The sequence below is a fragment of the Aptenodytes forsteri genome, unplaced genomic scaffold, assembly GCF_000699145.1.
Source record: "Aptenodytes forsteri isolate BGI_AS27 unplaced genomic scaffold, ASM69914v1 Scaffold296, whole genome shotgun sequence".
NCBI lineage: Eukaryota > Metazoa > Chordata > Aves > Sphenisciformes > Spheniscidae > Aptenodytes > Aptenodytes forsteri.
The window spans coordinates 1,521,220-1,543,501 of record NW_008796181.1 but is presented as its reverse complement, the minus strand read 5'-3'; the positions used below and the strand labels follow the sequence as shown (position 1 = coordinate 1,543,501).

The 22,282-nt window shown below is 40.5% G+C and overlaps 1 protein-coding gene across 1 annotated transcript in view; it reads left to right on the top strand.

The window, feature by feature from the left end:
- The first annotated feature begins 805 nt into the window (after positions 1 to 805).
- LOC109279717 (5'-AMP-activated protein kinase subunit gamma-2-like) overlaps positions 806 to 22,282 on the top strand; it is a 54,473-nt gene continuing 32,996 nt past the window's right edge. Inside the window, exon 1 of the mRNA XM_019474251.1 lies at positions 806 to 849. The gene's annotated coding sequence lies outside the window, so the exon portion shown is untranslated. The remainder of the gene's footprint in view (positions 850 to 22,282) is intronic.

Here is a 22,282-nt window from a genome sequence, read left to right as displayed (position 1 = left end):
ATGGAGGAAGCCCACAGCATCACCTGCTTCTCCTCCCACGTATCAGTCTGGTAATGTGAATGAGAAAGATTGTATTTTAGGATGCATACTCTGTTCACTTTTCAGGTTAATGAGAACAGACTAAAGATGTCAAATTTTGGATGCCATGGTTCAAAAATGAAGTCATCCAGTATTAAAAGTGTATATACCTCTTGAACTAGGAGGTGAGGGAGTTGGAAGGAGTCCTGTAGAATTTGTACAAGCTTTTTTCTTATAATTTGTTTACTTTGTCATGTGCAAGCTAGTATATAATATTGGATTAAGGAGCAAATGCAGATTTTAACTATAAAGTGTTAAGTTCTGCATAGTTAGTGACCTATTGTTTCTTTTTATCTTTTTTCTTTTACCTTCTTCCTTTGTCTTCATTACAGTTTAAAAATGGGGAGCTGAGCAGAAATGTAGCTCTTAGTTTCAGTTCCTCCTTTTTGCACAGAGCCCTTGCTGGATTGCCCTGATCTCCCTTCCCTACAGATTATTCAGCCACTTGTTCTTTACAGAAAGGGTTAAGATCTGATGATGTTGAAACCAGTCTCCTGTTTACAATCATTGCAGAACTGTAGTATGGAAATTTCCATCTGCAGCAAGATTTAAAAAAAAACAAACCCTGCTGATTTTGTGAACATTTAGATCCAAATAAAGAAATAGTGGCTGAATCAAGCATATTAACTCTGATTAGCACATACAGTGTGTTCAGCCAAAGAGGTCTAAGCTAATAGCTCCCCATCCTCTGAAGAAATTAGCTTGCTCTGCTGCTACAGCCGGCAAAAGTTTTTCAGTATCAGCAGAGGAACCACAGTTTCACTTGCAGAGGTACCTAAACTGCTCAACTCTGATAATCTTTGTATTGAGCTCTTCTAAAGTGCATTGCTTCCTTCTTTAGGGAGATATGATCAAGGTAAAAAATTATTGACTATTGCTAGCAGTAGGTTAATTTTTCTTGTGGTGCTGACATGGATTATTCTTGTTATTTAGCCCTTTCATCTGTTTGGGCAAGGTAAGTACAAGGATGTCGATACTTTTGGAGAGTAGAGTTTGTAGTGCAAGATGTCTGTGATAGATTTAAGTCTACGATTTGATTATTTTGAGAAGGAGAAAAAAAAATCTGTGGATCCTAGAGTCTTTTTGAAGAAACTAGGCAGTTGTTTAGCTTCTCAGCTCTCTCTCACAGTAAGACCAGTGCTGTCTCTATTTCACATGCTGTGTTTTACACATTTCCAGAATTACAAGGGGTGTAATTTCACATAAAGTTGTGTTGGATTTTCCATATCAGTTCTGAGCACGCACTAATAAAGCACCTATCTCCCTGCACCCACAGCTACTTCTCCTGCTCCTTCTACAGCCCGGCAGTGTAACAGTCGCGTAGTGTTTGCACTGCGCACAGAAGAGTACACTGTTTATATTTAAAACAGTGAAAACTTTAAAACTTGCATTGAAGACTGATATTTTCTATTAATCCCAGAATTTAAATTATTGTTGCTGTGTTAAGTTCCTGACAGTAGCAGATTACAAAAAGCAAACTTTATGACAAAATTCACAGTTGTGGTTTTGGGAAGAGGAGCTTCCTGAGTTGATGCTTTTCAGTTGTGTACATGTTAAGGTTTGTCACTGGGCCAGTCTGAGAAGGAGCATTTGATATGTTTGGGAAACTGTATTGCTGGTCTGTGTGCCGCTGAGAGGCAGGAATCAACTGATCCCTTTCTTGTGGGCGGTGTGCTTCGTGCTCAGTTGAGCACTCTTGTACACTAGCTACTGAGCTTGGCAATCTCAGCATCCTCAGGCTGCTCTAAGTGACTGCGTTTTTTCATGAGAGCGAAATTGAGGGTGTTCCACTTCCTCCTATTTTGCTTTTAGGACAAGTTATAATTAATCTTCTCTTGCCTTTGTAAACCCCAACCCAAAGTTCTGCATAAGCAATAATAATCAAGGTTAATAATTCAACACTATAGTGATTTGTATTTTCAGAGGTCTTTACAAGCATTACACAGTTAACTGTCACAACACTTTTGTTGTAAATGCTAATTTTTTAGCTGGGGAAACCTCTTGCTGAAGTGCAGAGCTGTGTTGGAAGCATGAGTGAAACGACTGGTGGCATTGGGATGGACTCCAGCAATGCCTTTTGCCAAAATAAATTGGGATGTCTTGTGTTTACCTGGCAGGGAGGAGTATATGATAATGCATAACCTCTATACTTGCTGGGAAGAGCAAGCATCCCCAGACAGCACCCAAGGGGACTGTACCACACGTGTTTTTAACTGGGCACTGACAGCTGTGGATGATCTCCTGTTGGAATAGCTTGGAAGGTGGTTCCTGGGTCTCTCTCCGTTGCTGTATTGATCACGTGTAGAGGTTTTGGCCTCGTGCTCGCTAGCTTGCTGGTGCAGGGCACGCTGGAACAATCAAGCAGGATTTGCCCAGGGGAATGAGGAAACACTGTAAGAATCAGGATCAGAATTTATTTTTGATCTGACTGCCTTTGGGCTGCCAGTCTCCACATGAAACATCGTCTGTGGCACAAAGAACTATTAATGGCGCTTCCGTGATTGCTCTTAGACTGTTTTTTTCAGTCATGGAGTCATTCCCCTGGTAGCGTCCTTGTGGGAAAGGTAAGTGGACATTAAAAAGGAAAACGTGGAAGTCAGAAGTGCGGATGAAATGCTGATGTGAACAGTATTCCTACCTCCGCACTCACCTGGGTCTCACAGGCACTGTGCTGGTCTCAGGGTGCTTTTCTAAAGGATGCTCTGCAAGCTGCTGTGTGTCAGGAGAACACCCTTGTGCCATTATTGAAGGTGGAGCATGGTCTCTCCAGCTTCACCAGTGGTGGGAAAGGCAGTGAAATGGGAGGAAGGCTTCTGTGCTCCTTGCTATTCCTAAAGCCATGGCTTGAAGGAACAGAAAAATCTGTTTCACAGCTTTTTTTCCAGACAGTTTCATTGTTTTTGCTTGCATACACAGTCTTCCTAATTTGTATAGAAAGAAAAATCTACAGTGGAAGAGAGAATATCTTAAAAATGAGACAAAACCCACACACAGCTCTGGGGGAGATCACAAAAAGTTTTCCAGGCTCTATTGTTGCAGAGAGATGCACTCTTAAGATACATCTGGGTCTGCATGTATGGGTTTGCATGGTAAAACATGGGCACTTCAAATTAGAGGTGAAATACTGGCAGTGGTCAAGCCAGTGGGATTTTTGCCAGTGATTTTAATCAGAGACAGAATTTCACCCTAGGTCTATAATCTTGTGTAATCTCCCTTTGAAGTCACATGGATTTTTAACCAATGTTTTATAGAATACCAAAACAATTCACTACCCATCCGATGTTGTCTGTTTTCCTGTGTAACCAAAACTGGATGTTCCAAATGTGTTTACCAAAAACTGAGATGATACTGAATTAAAAATATGGGGTTTTTTTTCCTTTTTTGAAATATGGAGTGTTAGTAGAGTCACTTTGATGGTGTGAATATATTTTTCTTTTAAACCCCTGGTCTGACCTCATAGCTAATCATGCTTTAAGCTTGAGGCTGGGATAAAGATTTATGTAGATCCCTTCCAACCTTAACTATCCTCTGATCTTATGGTCCTGTTTTGGATCTTAGATAAATGCCTTTTAGACTCATCTGCTGGTTGAGAAACTGATAGGCTGCTGAAAATGCAGTTTGTCTCCTTACAATGGATGTAATTATCAACCATAGTTCCAAGTAAGAATTTCTGAGTTTAGGTTCATATCTCTGCATATTTGGGGCCCTGTAGCCAGAGACTGGCTCTACTGAAACCTGAGGAAATTCCATCTCCAGCTTACATGGACCCAGAATTTCATTCTATCAGTGCAACGTCTGGGGTTTTTAAGACTGCAGATGTGTTTTGAGCTTGCTGGGCTAAAAGAGAGAAGGTGAGATGGAAACACCTTCAGTAGAAGAGTAAAATGCTTCCATGTCAGAGTGAATTAGAGGAGTATCACACAAAAACTTTATTCTGAGGCCAGAACTCCTGTGTTGTTTTGAAACGGGTCATTTCTTTCAGATCATCAAAGATTATGGTTCTTTGGAGGTTTTCAAGACAAGATTGGCTAAAGCCCTGTGCAGCCTGGTTGGAGTTCACTGTTGATCCTGCTTTCAGCAGGAGGTGGGACTAGAGACTTGGAACTCCCCTCCACTTTGAATTGGTTTATGATCTTGAATCGTGCACAAATCTCCTTGAATAAGCATTAGTAGATCCTTGTCAAACACGGACTATAAGTTATCAGGTGATAGTACATCAGATAGTCTTTCTAGTGCAGACTGTTTTTAACTTCTGTAGCCATGAAGGACTGAAAGCTGGATTTTTGCTTTACATTTGGATTCCTCTTCAGATGTTCTACCTGTAATTAATGTATTTGAGACTTCAGTGCCAGTTACATTCAGAATTGGAGATCACTGGTGGAAGGGATACAACAGGTCAAACACAAGTGCTTGGGATTAATGGAGAAATTACTGTATAACATTCCTTGGCCTCTGCAGAAATCAAACTACGTGGGAAGAACAGCCTTTGAGGGATTTATGAATCTCTCTTTGTTGCTGCTTGTATTAAGGTAAAATCCTGGTTCCCCTTGGTGCTAGGCTCTATATAGACATACAGTGTAAGAAAAATTCTGCTCTGAGGAGTTTATATTATTTATGGTCAAAGCTGAGGAAGGGCTTCAACAGAAACAAACACAGGAGAAATTACTTACTAAAAGTCAGAAAGTATGTCAGCGACAGAGATGACTTTTAATTCAGTGTCCTGTTGACTTGATGATGCAATCTTCCAGGATTTAGGAATTGTAATCTACGTCTGGGAAGATTTTTTACTCCTCAACAACAGCATCTTAATTTAGGAGTAAAATTGCTGTTGACCTGGACAGCTTTATATACACATATTTTAGTTTACAAACAGTTAAGGAAAACTTTCTGGCTATATTAATTCATCTATATTGTTAGTTTAACGAGTTACCTTTTTCAACCGTATAGTTATACCTTGGTATTTTAGGTTTTGTTAAAAATAATCAGCTAGCAGTTCCTGTTTCTTCGTGACTTCTTCATTTGTGTGATTTTTATCTTAATTATTTTTTAACCTTTAATTTCCTTTCAATTCTTCTCATCTTAAAAGAAAAACCTCTGCCTTTACCGATCAGTCAGGTTTGAATGAACTTGCAAGTATCTGACTCAAGCTAAATTTGCTGTAGAGCACATCTTTTTAAAGCTATGAGTTTTCTTTGGTGAGGGTTAACTTTATATTACTTTGAGTTGAATGTTCCAGCCTGGGAATTGTTTCAAGTGGCAGATTAAGAGGTTTATGAAGAAGTTTGTCTAAAGTACTTAGGAATGCAGGATTTGCAATAGCAGGTGAAATAATTTGTCGGTTAAGTCTGGTAACCTGCCTCCAGCAGTTGTCAGTCTCTAATGCAGTGGTGAAAATTTGTTCTCTTTTCTCAGCGTCCCTTGTACAATTGGTCTGGTTACTTGTATAATGCATTATACGATAACTGTGGGAAAACAAAGATTGTGTTTTAAAAGAACAATTAAGCTCATTACACTGCAAATTTGACCCACATTTTAAAATTTTGAATTTGGTACAGAAAGTTTCATACTATAAATCTGGTTTTTGTTCTCAAAAAAAAATGGGGGCCTGTTCTCTAATTTCTCTGAAGTAACGTGTTTTTCTGTAGAGGCCAATATAGTTCAGAGCAAAAGGATGAATTAGGCTCGGTGATGTCCCCAAGGACTACTTTAAGGCAGTAATTGGTAAACAAGAGATCACCAGAATTAGAAATCAGTGGATCAAAATTTGTTTGGTGGAAATAAGGCCCCATTTCTAAATGAGAAGATGACCAGGCTGCTCACTACCACTTTCTGGCATCCGTCATTGGTAGCCAGAGTTAAAATCTGCATCTGATGCTTGGGGAGTTGGGGGCCAAAGGAAGCATGTCCTGCTTTCATGACTGCCAGCCTGCTATCCTCCCCCTGCCCAACCTGTCACCACACTGGGCCTTCCCCGTTGTCATCCCGAGGAATCTCTTCATCAGTCTGGGATGGAAAGATGGACATATGTAACAGTATAATCTCTTTGTCTAGCTCCTGAACTCTACCTAAACAGGAAGGTTTGGGGTTTTTTTCCCCCATCCCTCTTCTATTTTGTGTTTCCAGAGAAAGCGCAGGCTGTCATCAGTCATGTGGCTTTTCTTTTGCATCATCACTGTCCGCACCTGAAGGAAAACCTTAAATTGCCAAGCACTGCTGTAAATTGGACAGGTTGCTGCATGGCTGGTTGGGCATTGTACCGTGCCTGTGTTTCTCCAGCTAAAAGCAAAAGGAATAAAGAACTGTGTTGAAATGAAAGCTTTACATTTTTGGCTGCTTTAAATTCTCTTTCCTCACTTCTGCACTGGTAATAAAACACTTTTAAAGACAGTGTTTACTGCTTTGACACTAATCAGGCCAATGTTTCTGTACCTTGAAGCTCCAAAACTTGCTTAATTATTAAAAGTCATACCATGCCAGGGTCATATTTCACCCTTGCACTCTCAGCACCTATTTATTATATAAATATTATCACAGCAAGCCCACTATGGTGGAACAGGGCTTTCATCAGTGTTTCTGCTTTCGTCAGTGTTACCCAGACAGCGTATGAAGAAAACTCCATAAGCAGCAAAGCAAACATGGACAATGGTGTGACTTGGTGTTACAACACAGTGACAGCCGGTTCACCTCTCCCAACTCCAGTCTTCATCTTCTCATGGGTTATGGAGCTGGTTGCAGAAGGGTGTGTTGGCTGAGGAACATTAATGAGTCAGGACACTTTGCTCTTGAATCTGTGATTGACTTTATGGGCAGTCTTTGTACTGCGTTCTCACTATAGGCAAAATGGAAAGTGCTCATTTTGTATTTTGCAAGAATGCCGAGATGTAGCTAAAGTGTTTGTTGAACAGCTTGGGTGGGATTTTAGCCTGGTTGGAGCATTTTGCAATGTAAACATAGAATAAAAAAAGACCTGATCAGAAAATCTACTTGACCTGTTTGTGAGTTAAACTTTGTACTTTTTCTGGAGCTCTCTTTCCCAAAAGTGATCCCTGGGTTTTGCTGAAGGGAAGGTGCAGTTTCTGCCAAAATAATGCTGTGTTTCTGGCACCAAAGAATAGGGGATTGTGCAGACAAGAGGACTTGAGAGACAAAAAGGTTGGCACATACAGGACCTTGCCCATTCACTGTGGGAGCAGAGGACTGGCTAAAACCTACTGTCCACCGGTCTCAGTTAAAATTCTGGGTGCACAGGGAAAATGGAGTTGATGTGGTTGAAGGAACAAACAAGAATGGATATCAGTATCTACATGTTTGTTCATGTACTTCAGGGGTTATTTTCTATGTTAATTATGTAATTTGTTGAAAACTATAGACTTTGCATAGAATCCTGTTTGTGAAAAGTTGTTCTCTAGTATGAATAATTTGAATACATAAGCACTGAATGAAAGGGAAAAAAGTGATTGTAAGAATATGTTGAAGACTATAGCATGTGAGAGAGCTATTAGAGCCACTTAAGACCAGGACTATTCAAATATATATTTTTTTTCCCCTTTGTGATGTGTGGTGAAGGGAGCCAAGGTCTAATGTTACGAAAACTATACTTAATTCCTGCTGTGCATCATCAGACAGCTCATAATTATATTGTCTGTAGTGGGAGAAAACAATTGAAACTAGAATGGATTCAGCCTTTATGAAATCAAAGCCAAGGTCCTAAGCCCCATCTCTGTGACACGCCTCTGGAAGCACTGGCTTCCCGTTCTGGATCTTAGGAGATCACTCAGTCCAGCCTCTTGCACTAAAGCAGGATAGGTGTAGCTAGACTGGATTGAGGTCATGGGTGGCTGATAGGTCACACAGAGCCAGCAGGACCGATGAAAAGAGGGAACGCCTGCTTAAGCAGCACATGGTGCTCCCACATCCAACTCTCTCATCCTGGTCCTGCACACAGACAGATGTACAGGTTGAAGAGCTGCTTCTGCTGAATCCACATGGGAGAAGGAGATCATGCTACGGCCTCCCTCATCCAAGACCACCCTTTCCATGACAGTGGAGTGTGTGGGACATTACAAAACTCAGATCCAGCCTCCAAAGCTAACAAAATCAGGCCACCTCCAGCTAAGCTGGTTTTGATAGAAGTTCTTACTAGTAGGGTATGCCACCTTCCAAAGCAGCAGGTTCTGCAGCATCACTTGGTAGTCTCTTAAACTTTGTCATCATCTTGACAGGAAATTATCCCTAGTGTCCAACCTAAATCTTATTTCCTGCAAATTCAGTTGATTTATTTTTGTTCTTGGCTTAGTGACCATGGAGATTGTTTGACCATTGACATGTTATTTCTTGTCTTCTCTTTCCTAGTCTTGAAACCCCAGTTCTATCAACATAGTAGACCATATCTGATAATCCTCCTCTTGTTCTCTGGGCTGTTCCATTTTAGGGGACTGTGTTTTGAAGAAGCTCTGGACAAACGAGATATAGAAGGGGACTCACAAAAGTCTTATGAAGTGGAAAAATTGCCTCTAATGCTGTCTGACAGCTCTCCTAGTGTATCCGTTGTGACATTTGTCCTTTTTTGCAGCAGTTTCATGTCACTGACTCATTGTCAAGTAGTTATCCCTTTTAGCAGCCTGGCTAATAGTCAGCTTCATATTTAGGCATTTCCTTCCTCCTTTTTCTAGCACTTTGTAGGTTATAGTGTTTCATTTCATGGATGAGGATCATTTCTCAGTTTGCAAGATCATACTGGTTACTCTTGCTGTCCCTGAGAAAGCTCAGAAACCTCATACAGTCTAAATCAAATTATTATGAAGTATCTTCTCTAATCTGTTATCCAGGTAATAAATAAAAGCACTGCCTACAACCAGGCCAACAGTAATGCTATGCAGGAGTCTTCCAACCTTAGTGGCAAACCATCGCTAGTTACTAGTTCCCCTTTGGAGGGCTTTTTGAGAGGGGGCACTCTCACAGTGATTTTTATCTATACCTTATTTCTCTAATTTGGTTATGAGAATGTCCTGTGTGGCAATGTAAGAAGCTTTACAGAATTCAAAGCATATCGTATCTGCTGTTTCTTCTTGACTTAGAGGCTGTTTACTGCTTCAGATTAAATTAGATTAGTTTGTGATTTATTCTTAACCTACCCATGTAAGATATTTATCTTATTCTCATCTGGGTAGCTGCAGTAATTCATTGATCCCCCAAAAGAATCTTAAATTATAGAATAGGGTTGTGCCTCCTGCTCTGTAATTCCCTCATTTGGATGATGGTACCAGTCAGAGAGAAAAAAACTCCAATGCAGTCATAATTATTTTATTTTTTTTTTTAATACATATTTTTGGATGCTTTTGTTTACTGCCTGTATACAAATTGAGAAAAAAGAGTTAAAGATTTCCTCTGCAGACCTTGGTGGTCACATAGGTGACAGTATGGCTATTACTTGAGTGGGTAGAAAGTGCTTCTCATGCTGGTGGAGAGCAGAGCATTATTTCCTTGGCAGGAATGTTTGAGAAGCTTCTATACACAATGTTTTTCTCTGTCTGTGCCTAAAAATGACCGAGCTTTGTATTATTGCCAATCTAAGACTGTTCTATCATGTAACACATCATACATCTCTAGAAATATTCCCTAATTTATGTCCACTCTGACATCTTACAGCGTTGGTGCGTAAACCATGTTTTCTTGACTAGCTTTATTTTTTAGTTCTGGTGTAGTATGCATATGCCATTTATAAGCTTTCACTGAGTCCAGGTAAACAGAGTAAGGGTCTCGAAAAGACAGCCTTGTCTGTTGATTTGTGACCTGGAGGGTCTGGGTTGTGGAAACAAACCTGCAGAGGGGCTCTGGTGGGCGGTGGGGTGGAGAGCAGCCTTGTGCTAAGCAGGTAGGCAAAGTGGGGTTTGTGGAGCCAAAATGCCACTGTGTAGTCCTTCTCTGGGTTGGTTCTAGCTATTTTTGGTAAAAAACCAAACACAATGCTTGGCTGTTAGTTTGAAAGCTAGTTTAACTGTATATATTTGTGTGTGAGATACAAACTGCTGAGCTATCCTGCCTCTGAAAGTGGAGTCCTGCTGCTCAAGAAGAAAGTTGCCGTTTCCCAAAGTCTCCTGGTGCATTTTTGCCACGTTGAACAAAGAAATAAGGAGCATGTGTATATCTTCATCCCTCTGGGCAGTTCTCAGCCTTCACTGAATTACGAGCTTTGCTTATAGTTTTGTTTGAAGTCCCTAATCCTCACATTTCCAATTATCTAGGTGTGACCATTTTTACTTATAGAGGCAGCCCTGTTAGCAACGCCGAACACAGAATATTTGCATTTCTCTAAGAAAAATTGCTGCAGAAAGAAGAATGCAAGTACAAATAAACTTCTTTGGGAAAGCAGCATCAGTGTAGGCAGTAAAGAAGTTGTTGAAGTGGAACAATGAAGTAAACCCGACGTTGATTGGATTTAAGGCTCTAATCGCTTTCCCTTGCACATGGGTCTCATATCTGTTGTTAACTTTAATGAGACTTATGTGCCAAGCCTGCAAGGAGAATTGGTCCCTAATTCATCTCGCTGCCGAACTGTTTCATTAGAAAGTATTCCCATGTCTTTCTGTTGAAATTTCGGTTGACAGTATTGACACAGGAGCAGACCTTGCAATGAGGAATTCGCCTCAGATCTGGTAGCTGCGGTGGGAAACGGTGCCCGGGTAGATCCAGGAGACATGTGCTGACTAGTGCGTGACTAAAGATCAAAAGCTTGTTAGCTCCTGCTCGCTCCCGCAGTGACTCTGGGTAAATTACTTTCTCTGTTTTTCTTTCCTTAATTTCTAAAAAGGAGGATAATTTGTCCTTATCTCCTTGATAGAGCTATTGTGAAGATGAATTGGAACATGTTTGTAGAACTCTCTAGGCGTGAGAAGTTTTATTTGCACATTATTGTGAATTCCACTCATTAACCCGATCAGCATTCTCTGAACTTTGATGTTAAACTTTGGCCTACAAATATCTTATGTGATTCCATAAAAATGAATACCAGGTGAGCAGCTTCACCAAATATTTGCAGTGGCTTAATAAGTATATTTATAGTAACTATCTTATAAACCCTGAATAATTGAAGAACAACCCACAAATTAGTCACAGCCTGGAAAATCCTAATTTGTGACCACTTTCTGCCTTCATCTTCATAACATTTTTAATTTGTTACACTTCTTTTTCAGGCTAATTTGCCCTGTGTGTTGCAAAAGCTGTTGGCAGCTCAGGAATGGGAGCAGACCTGTCGCTCCTTGGCAGCAGGTGAATGCCTTGTCCCTTGAAGAGCCGTCCAGATTCACGTTTCCCCGGCAGCCGGCAGTTCAGGCAGGCCTCTTTGTTGCAGAGCTTTTCTGGGGGAAATTCCTAACTTATTTTCAAACTTCTGAATAGCATTTTGGCTTCAGAGTTTCTTTCTGCTCTCAGCACCCCAGGGGTTTGCCTGCTGGGCTGCCTTGCCTCCAGAATTTAGACCTTTTTGGCCTGAAGGGGGCATTATTTAGGAACTGCTTAAAAACCTTACAACCATGTGGGACAGGCAACAAAGAAAACCAAATACCATTTTAAGGTGTTGAGGTACTTGAGGAAGGTAGGATGTTTTTCATGGAGTCGTTCTTAGTTGCTATAATTGATGTAAATATTTATTTAGTTTTATGTAATATGCTGCTATTTGTGGTCAAAAATATTCACAGACATCAGTAGGGAAACATGGCCTGTGGAGGTTGCTGTTGTTGGCAATATAATGCAGGTTCTTGACTGCTCTTAGTATTAATATATATTTGTTAATAAACAGTACTTGAGGGTCATCAGTCATTGGGAGGTCTGCTGTGAGTTGTTTTGGGCTGGTTTGGCTCTTTCACTAGCAAAGCTTAAGAGCCTTATCATTTGGGATAACATTAAATTGTGTTCTCTAAACTAACCCTGCACTCTATTAACTGAAACTACAATTATTGTGACATGAGTTGGAGATAGCTCTTTGGCAAAAAAAAAAAAAATATTTTTCACTAATTACAATGCTCTGAGATCTCCTAAGTGAAACATATTGTATTATATATGGACTATCAATCATGTTTTCCTTTTCCTGTACTCTTGCTACATTCCTACTTAGAAAAATAAATTATAGATAGTCACTTCCTTTTGTAGATCTTACAAGACATGTCTTCAGTCAGTAGTTAGTACAAATCTCAGTTGCTCAACTTCTGGCCAGTAATGATGCCTATAAAGCATTACGTGGGTGCCTGAAGTGTTTCTCTCAGCTTGGATTGTTTTTGTGGATATGGATGATAAGATTGGGGGTTTGCCTTGTTTTTCTCATATCCAACTTTACTGGGGTGTTTGTCTTAAACAGCCATCAAGAGGCAGGGAAATTCTGAGAGCGTTTCTGTAATAGCTATTGGCATGTACATGTTGGAGCAAATGATAAATGTGGTCATTTCTGAATGGCTTTGCTCTGTTGGCTTACATCAGAGTAAATGGTGGATGGGGATATGTCTTTGTGAGGACCAATTCAGCTGGTTGGGTTAGTTTTTCATCAGGATACAGAAGGAACCCCTAGAATCACTGGGAGATATCCTAGAACTGCTCTAGCACTCCCTGGAGTCCCCGAGAAGGCTCCGAAGGGAGGAGCACCTGGATGCCACCAGGAAGGCCTGACATATGGCTTGCATGGGAGCTGCATGGGGTTTTATTGTGCTGTTGGCAGGCACGAACAGGAGGTGAGTCCAGCTTAAGTAGCTGATGACTCCCTGAGCTTTTTTCGGTCCAGTCACATATGCAGACTTAAAGTGTCCTTTCAGCTTTTCTGTAGGTCGGCCTAAGAGATGGACTGAGGACATGTGCTGGTTTGGGAATGCCTCTGTGTGTGCTCCCACTGGTATGTTGGGCCAGGCTGCAATTATCTTTAAAGCTTTTCTTTTGATAGACCTGTGTCTGGGCAGCAGCACACTTCAGTTGATCGTGTTCTCCCCTCACACTCCTCTAGAAGTAGATGTGTGAGCTTGAGGTTTTAGCAGAGGTGGTGATGAGAAAGACTGAGATTAAGCAGGGTAATCCTAACTTTCAGCCCCTGGAGGACAAAACACAAAATTTACTTCATAGGCCTGACCTACACTGGAACAACACTGAGACTGAGAAGATGCAATCATGTTGGAATATGTGCATTTTAGGGTGTGTTTGGGATAAATTGTATCCTATATGTGAAACTAAAGTGTGAGCCTAAGAGATGGGGAACTGATACCTAATGAGGATGAAAGTTAAAGACTTTGTATTTTATATGTGTGTCAGTTGGCAGAACAAAATAAGGACAGAAATAAGAGGGAGCAAAAAAAGTCATAATGAGAAACGCAGGCAAATGTGTTATTGCCAAAATTAGCCAGCTGAATTGATAGCAGTGTATCAATAGATTAGCTAAATAAAATTAAGTACTCCCTAAAGTTACATGATTTAGTAAACCACAGTGCATCATAACTAGATGAAGCCAGTTTACATACCCACTATTGGTTAAGGCAAGGGTGGCATCACTGATACAATAACTTCCTTTCATATCTGAAAAAAAAATCCTGTATGATGCTGCTTGGAGACATCTGCTTTTCCACTGTGGGGAAAAAATATGTGCTTGCTGATGGAGAAGATTAGCAAGCCTAGAAGAGAAGACGTGTTCCCAAAGTAACAATACAATTTCTTAAATAATTAAGAAATACTAAAAAAGAAAAAAAAAGTTCTATAAGACACATTTTAAAAGTTTGTAAGAACCATGAGAGATTTATAAGGCAATTGAAATATGGGAGGAAAAAAAGAAAGAGAGAGAAGACATATCAGAGAAGATTGATTCCTGCTTTGGTCTTGGGGTCCCATGCTGTTGGCTATTTTTCTATCTCATCTTGTTCCTTCAGTGAAAGCAACAAATCAGAAAGTTTTGGTTAAAAGAAATAGCAACAGAATATCAAAGTTAGTTGAAATATATTAGATGTTAGGACAGTTTTGGGATGACGCACTGGCATTATCCTAGGGATATTGTGGTTTTTTTTTTCCAAGGGCATCTGTACATTCCCAGTTAGGGGATCTGGTGTGGAGCTGTGAACTTCTTATTGAAATGTGTACAATTACCAAAATCAGGCCTAAAAAGCTGAAATGGCTTTGATTTATAAAAAAATGAAATGGCTTTGATTTAACCTTTCCGTATGTATGATACATATAGCAGAAACCTATAACTCTGTTATTTATTTCTGACTCTTCTCTTGTTTTCCATCCCGTATATCTTGCCTCATATTTTCTCTGCTTCCTGTCCATTCCTATGGGCATAGTCCTAGCTGCAGTGCCATTTTTCTATATCTCTGTATTCTCCTGTTCTCTTGGTTCTATTCATGTGCACTCTTTTTTATGTCTCTCCACACTGTTCAGTTATTTGCTGATCTGTCCCCTTCCCTTGCCCTTACTCTTTGACTCTTATAATATCTCTGTGCCTCTTTTTCACTCATATGCTTTCCAGTCTTCCTCTTCTTTGTCTGAGATCAGCAAGGGAAGCGTAGAGAAAAGATCTTTTTGACCTCAATTTCTGTGTCTGGGGCTCCCCTGATCACAAGAGATGTGAAGAGTGATTTAGAGGTAAGTCCTGGTTGAGTTCTGTATCCCCAGGTTTGGATATGCAACCAAATGTTATGGTATTTTTCTCTTTCAGTTGTCTAATGAGTATGTGTGACCAATGGTTCTTTCTCATTGAAGGTTTTTAGCTTCTCCTTTTCTGAAATGCATGATTTGTTCTAGCTTTGGGTAGATCACCAACATTAAACATCTCAAGTATTTTCCACAGTTAAGGCCAGAGGTGGCAAAAATGCAGTTGGATACAGTCTGGCAGAACATTTCATCTGCTGCTTTTCTTAAGGGCTTCTTCAGCCTAGATGTGTGGTGTGTCAGATCACCTGAGTGTGGAGAAGGTCATTTTGGTGCTCATTGTGTGAGCATGGTATGTCTGATCATGTGAAGAAGCGCACAGATACGTGCCGCTTAGTGTGATGGGGCTGCCTATATGTTGGTCACCTGACAGGAGAGGGATTGGGACAGACTGCCCTTCAGTGGCTCTGTGAAGGTCCACATAGCCCATCCCTGCTGGAAAAGATAGTGGCCCCTTGCAGGGGGAAAATTTAAGCTTCTGTTCCCTTTCACAATTAGTCTCATAGGCTCTTAGGGGTTTTTTTTCCAAAGTAAACTGGTAAGCAATAAATCATCTGCATCTTTTTTCTTTCTTTTTTTTTTTTTTAAGCTAGCTGACAGTTGATTTCCTTCCTCTTTCTCTTTGAAGATCTGAACTCTTCTTTTGTAGTTGTTTGTTGAACTGTTGGCCCAAGGTCTAGTAAAGTTCTCAAACCTTTGCAGCTCTGTGGTTACAGAATGTATTATAAGATCTCAGGAACTGTGAACGCACGCCAGAAAGTAAACAACTATAACAGCAGTACAAAGAGCAGGGGTTTTCTTTACTTTTGCACACAGATTGGTGATTGCCAAATATCCACATCAGGTTTGGGGCCTGAATTGCTTGATCTTATGTTTAAGATTTCAAACAAAAATTATTCATGGTTAACATAGCGCGAAACATGTATGTGTTTCCAGTTGTTCTCTTCACTAACCTTTTTGCCGTGCTTCGAGCTTCCTCTTTGGTCTTCACAAGTTACATAAAGAATTTTCAGTGAGTTTGAATTCCTCAAGCACAGAGAAACAGGAGGCAGAGAAATCAAGCTAGACTGGCTTTGCTCTCAGTGGCAAACTTGCCTTACTATTGGCTTTCAGAAACCATTTGTTTGACCATATTTGTCTTTAGTGCTTGGGAAAACCAGCTCTGGGGTTGCTTTAGTTGGTAAAGGTACCTATCAGTAGAGAACATGCTGTGCATTATGTATGCATGGTGCTGTTTTATTAACTATTACAAATCAAAGAGGATTTGTATGAATTTCATTAGATGCTTCTGACTATCCCAGTCCAAATTAATGTATAAGGACTTTATATAAGCGTACGCAAGAAGTGTTGAAAGAATATTGGTAAGGTTACAAAGTCAGCGCTTCAAAAGTTAGGAAATGTTTGGATACAAGTAGCTTGTCCAACTTAAATTCCTTTCTTTTCTACAGATGCATTAAGATGCCCAGGTATAAGCCTGTAACATACCATTAGGGTTGAGCTAAGATAACCTGCCAAGCCTTCAGCTTCCTTGCTGGCACATATACTGACATTGGGCTACCAGCTTCTGTCCTCTCTTTGGAGAGGATATGTCAATCACAAAGAAGAAGAACATATTTCCTGCAAAAGGGTGTCAGGCAAATTGGTGTTCTCCTGTAGAGCGCAGGTCATGTGTAGATGCTGTGGCAGATGTCAGCCCTGTGTCTTTTCCTCTGTTGTCTCAGATGGCAATAGGGATTTCTGTTTAGGCATCTGAATGCCACCCTTCATATCCATTTACTATCCTATGAGTTTAAACACTAGGTCATATGTAGACACCTGTGGTGAGACACCTGAGTTTAGGTGTCTTAATCTTAGTTGACTCCTGCCCATAATGTCAGATGACCCAGTCCTATATCTTTACTTTCTTCAGGAGGAATCGATTCTGTTTAATTTTTTGGAGGTGGGCAGCAGTCAACAGACTCTTCCGCCCATTCCCAACAAAGCTGTCTCTGTCCCATCCTATGTCTTCAGCCTGTTCCCCACTCTGCACTGTCTCTACCTCATGATCGCTTCTTAATCAGTTTCCATTCTGTGGACGGCTGAACTCAATTTCAATCCCCTTGCCCAGCAAGTGTTAGATTCTGTCCTCTACCTCTCAATCCTTTGTTCCTTTTGAGATATTTCCAGACACCGTAGCTGCTTACTAGCTAGTCTGGCCAAATTCTCTCCCATGCTCCTTCTCCTCTTTCTTCTTTTGATTTGGAAAGGCTTAAAGCCAACTTAAAACAGGTTGTTAAAATAGGAATTGCCAAATAGTAGATTCAGATGCAATCCCTGTTTTGTGCATGTGGCTGTAGTTGAAACCGTATATCAAGTTTATGACTTTACAACTAGTTTTGTAAGGTATTAGAGCCACTGACTTGCTGTGCAGCTTTCTGAGTCGCTGACACAGGAACTGCCTCTTTAGTGATTTTTATAAACTGAAGGAATTTAGTAGTGGGGTAAGATCACTATGGTCTGCTCTGTATTGTCCTGTTACCTCATTTCCTCGATGAAAAAAAAAGAGATTAATTTGGCCTGAGAGCTTAGTTTAAGCAGCTGAATGTTTGCGGTTACATCTGGAGGAACAAGCTGATCTGGTGGTTGCTTAGAACAACAAATTGAGTTTCTTAAAAAGATTCTGTGTGCAGTGGCACTTGTTGCCAGTGAGCATATTGTTGCGGGTGTGTATATGTGTGTGAGAAATGGAAACTTGAAGATACATCCCTGAAGTGCTGTGCTTGCTTTTTGTTCAATGTGAATGACTCCAGTTCTTTCTAAGAGGTGCTTGTCTGTCAGCATTGGTACTGGCCGTCTCCAAAGGTTTCACGCTAGAAGGATCTACAGGACTTTGATTACACCCTATACACAGAGACACACAGCAGTCCACAGCACATTTCACAGCTTCCAATAGCAAGGCTTAGACCTGTCATGAAAACCAGAAGCCACCACCATAATGTGCTACAGGAAAGGGGCTGGAGTAATCAAGAGTGCTACCAGTTTTCTACTTTGAAATTTACTTTCCCAGCAGGAAGAATTTGTTAGATAAATTTCCCAGGTGGCCCTGGAAAAGGGACCACACATAAAAAGATGAAAAACAACCAAACAAAGCACTTTCACATCGGGGCGGGCAGGAAGGAAGGAAGAAGAGGAAATCCCTCCTGCCCCAAACCGCTCCATTTGTTTTAACCTTCTTCTCCTGGTGATCGAATATTCAGTCCATGCAGGAACATAACGTTCGTCCTTTCAGTACATGAACCTCAGCCTCTAGCAGTAAGTTAGATAAACCTATTTATTTTTGTAAAATTGAGGTGAGAAATGGATCCAGGAAGAAGGTTGGCCATGCAATAAATTAATGGGTGTTGCTGGTGTTCAGTTTTCCCTGGATGGCTCTGAATCACTTGTCTGGGCAAGCCGTGGCTTGGAAGACCACAACTAAAGTTATCACAGACAGATAAGTAAAGGCTAGGAGATTCTGGGGATACTGGCTGGGCTGGCTTTCAGCTGGGATGTAGTCTAGAGTCTGACATGATACCTGAATCATCATTGACTGGACTAGACGTCGGACTTGGCCCTGGGGAAGGAAATTCCACCTTGGAAATGCACTGCTAATATCGCTGTGGTGGTAGGAAAAAATAACAGACCTTGACGTTCCTGTAGATGGCCATATAGCACTGTACTGCGCTCCTGTCAGTGTTAGAAGTTGCCCTGGGTCACTTTTTGGACAATCCTGCCTATTAGGATCAAGTTTGTACAGAAGAAAGGGGAATAGTTGTTATTCTTGCCTAAAAATAAGCACAGTATTAAGCTCCATATTACATTTAAATATAGTCCCAGTAAGTCGTCACTTTCTTCCATGACCTTGAAATCTAGCATTTGAAATGCTGTTTTCCAGGCAGTTATAAGGGTTTAATTTTCTTCTCCCAGTTCCTTTCTGCTTCCCTTCCTCCTGCCCTAGAGAAAATAAACCAGAATAGCTCTGTATCTACTGATGCTTGAGATGCTGTCACTGTATTACACAAAAATCTGACTTCACAGTCTAACTTCCAAAAGCAGTGAATTATGTTGCAAAGTTCAAGTTAGAGATATTTCTCTTATTCCTTTCCCAGAAATAGTGTCTGCTGATAAAATTTCACTGGAAATCTGTACTGAGGGTTCTAAGAGAGGTAATCAGGCTCTAACACCAAGGAGTGAATTCTGTAGAGAAAAACCTTGCGTAAAAAAGCTTTAGCTGAGGTGGAAGGTGATAGTTTATTACACATGCCTGTGTACTGCCAGAGTTTCAGCAGGAGGTCCCCAGGGACCTCCTGCAACTTGTTAAACATGGGTATTTCAGGAGCATTAGAGTGGAAGGCTAAGGGACTGGGAAATTTGTTTTCAAAAGCTGCTTTGCAATCAAGAAGAGAGGCAGTGGTCCTGGAGAAGCAAATACCTCAAGCTGTACATGGATGGAAATGTTTATTCTGTTTCAGGACATTATAACTGGTATACTATGCCACACTCATAATGTTTTCACTTCAAGTGCTAGGAGAGGGCAATCCAGGAGTATTTTGTAGCTGTGATTCCTCCTTTTTTTTTTTCCTTCCAAAATAGCTGACACCTTGTGCATTCTTGAAAAAAAGTGCTGCTAATAATACATACCTATAGTAATTAATATATTCTTAAGTAAACAAAATTCTCTCTTCAGAGTATGTTAATGAACTGTAGGGGAGAATTACCTTTGGCAGGAGCACTGCAGAGGTATCCGACAGCAAGGGCAAGGTTGAAAGACTTTCTGGAGTGGTTTGCATAGCCCTCAACCACTAGCTGTTTGTTGATCAAGATCCAAAGGTGATGTTTGTCACACTTACTCCTGTTGTACTGGCCAAAGGCTTCCTTAGGTTTTTTATATCATAATCACACTAAACGATACTTGTTACTGTATAACATTCTGTAAAAAGGTGGTATGTCTGAATAGCATATAGTCTAAAGAAGCAGCAAAGAACAACCAAGAGGGGAGAAATGAGAGAGGTGAGGAAAAAGATCCCATATACAGAAAAGTTGTGAGAACAACCATTAATGATTTTTCCTTTTTCATCATAAACACAAATAAAGAAGAGTTGTGGTCATGCTGCCTTGTTCTAAATTGATACTCCTGCATTTTGCAAAAGTGGCTGCACAGCCTGGTGTGGAAAAGTGATTTTTGCTGATAAATCAGCGGAAGCAAATCAGACCTGCCAGACTGAAGCACACATTTTCCCATGGTCATGCAGGGAGTCAGCTTAGAGATTGGGACTGGGACCCCTGTCCATCACTAGCTGCCGGCTGCGGTTGGAAAAATCTGTATAGACTTATAATACTAGAAAAGGAAGGAAAAGACATTTTATCAAACACATAAGAACATGCTTTAAATTACTGAATGTTGCCCAAGAAACAAGATTTCAGTCTCCAACCTTCAAAATGGATGATCCTGCTGTTTATGGGACTTGTTCTTGTTCAGAAGCTAATCTAGTGCTGACAGCTGGAGGGAAGCGGTTGGGCACTTGGAAGGTGATTTCTGTAAGCTTGGCAAGCTTTTAGACATATGTTATCCAACACAGCACTGTAACATAGTGATTAAAACAGACGTGATATAACAAAGTGGTATTTTGAGGTATGGAAATGGTCTTGCCAGGAGGTTTTCAAGATGCAATTGGACAGGGTGCTAGATAATCTCATCTAGGCTCTCTTTCCCATGAAACATTGGACCAGATGATCTTTCGAGGTCCCTTCCAACTTGGGCTATTCTATGACTTGGGGAATGTTGGATCATATTGGTTAATCTTTTAAACTGATATGACATAATTTAGTATTCTGATTGCAGCCTTCAGTATTTTTGCAGCATAATTATAGGGGTTGTTTTTGTTAGAAGTGATGATAGATATGAAAGTGGGACATCTCTGCTAACTTCTTGTTTTCTTCAGGGCTGGTTCTTCAGCTGTACTGCTTGATTTCACTAAAGTGAGGAGCAGCTGGAGATGCTGCATCTCAGCAACCTGAGATGTCTGCAACCGAACAATGTCAATGAAAATGTTCTTGGTGGGATTTTAGTATCGGCACACCTTGTAATCACAAATGCTATCCTGGGAGAATGAAAGTAAGTGCCAGGAATCTTCGATCAAGTAGGTTGACTGGATTATGTCTGTAGATAATGAGAAGAGGCTGTTGAGTAGTAAATTGGAAATGGTGAAGCCTGAAAGACAGAAGTCCTTGTGAGCAGAAAATGAAAAGGTTAGACGACTTGGTAATGTTAGTAGGTTATTTGCCACTTTGCATAAACTGGTAGAGATGTCCCAAATTTGGTGCAGTAAACAATAAATGATAGATAAATAATGAGCAAGAATGTTGAAAGGGAATTTTGAAGGAAGAAGTCTCAACTAGACAGCCAGGCTGTGAAACCAGTAGATTGGAAATGCTGCTGGTACCCTGCCAGCCTCTGTGCCCCTGCTAATTTGAAAGGTTTTAACGTTGTGTTTTCTTCTCCTTCACACAGAGGCTCAGCTCCCCAAGAAGGCACTGACAATACAGTTATTAATATCATGGTGTGTCCCTTCCTTAGTCAGGAGGACGGGGTTTGAACTGAGAGAGGAATTCAGTAACATTTATTGAATCGAGCCCTGCCAGTGCAATAATGATGCGTTGGGCCAGTTTGCTGAATGCGGCAGGTTTGGGGCTTGCGGCGCTGCCCCCAGTTGAGACTGGGGCGTTTGGGGCATGTCTGGAAGCCCAGGTGTCTGTGGAAGAGGACTTCAGTGGGAGGAATCAAACAAGTGATGCTTCGTTTGTGGGTTGTAGCTGTCGCTGCTATTTTATTTGTGGGTTTAGGCCAATATTGTGTCAAATGTACAAAGTTTAAAAAAAAAATTCCATTTTCTTCCAGTTTTATGAAAATGCTCAATGTTAAAAAAATAAAATTGAAGTCTTCTTAAACAAACCTAGCCAAGATTTGATTGCGAAGAGAGACACATCAGCCTTCAGGGCTTGCCGGAGTTTATCCAAGCGGTGGCTGGGAATAGAACATGGATACCCTGCCAGCCTCAACCACAAAGCTGTCTTTCATCACTTAAAATACAGATGTAACAGGGAGTATGGACCATGGGAGGTGGGAAGACCTAAAAATACTCACATGCAACACTAACTTTTATATATGTATCTGTATCTATATATATATGTGTATATTTTCAGATAGGTATATATATTCACAGACATTATTACTCCTATTGATCAGGATCAGGGTGTGAGTAAGATGAATCCAGTGACAGTTTATACGTTTTTCTTTGTAGGGTATAAAGGTTACAGCCTTTAAAAGACTTCCCCTTTTAAATTATTTCATGAACCTTTTAAGAGAAAAAAAACTTTTTTTATATATGCCTTAGTGATTACTTTGTGTGCAATGCTGTCTTACCTTTAAAAACAAACAAACAAACAAACAAAAAAACCCAAACCAAAACAAAACCAGAATACTAAAGAAACAGGCATAAGCTTTTCTTCTGCA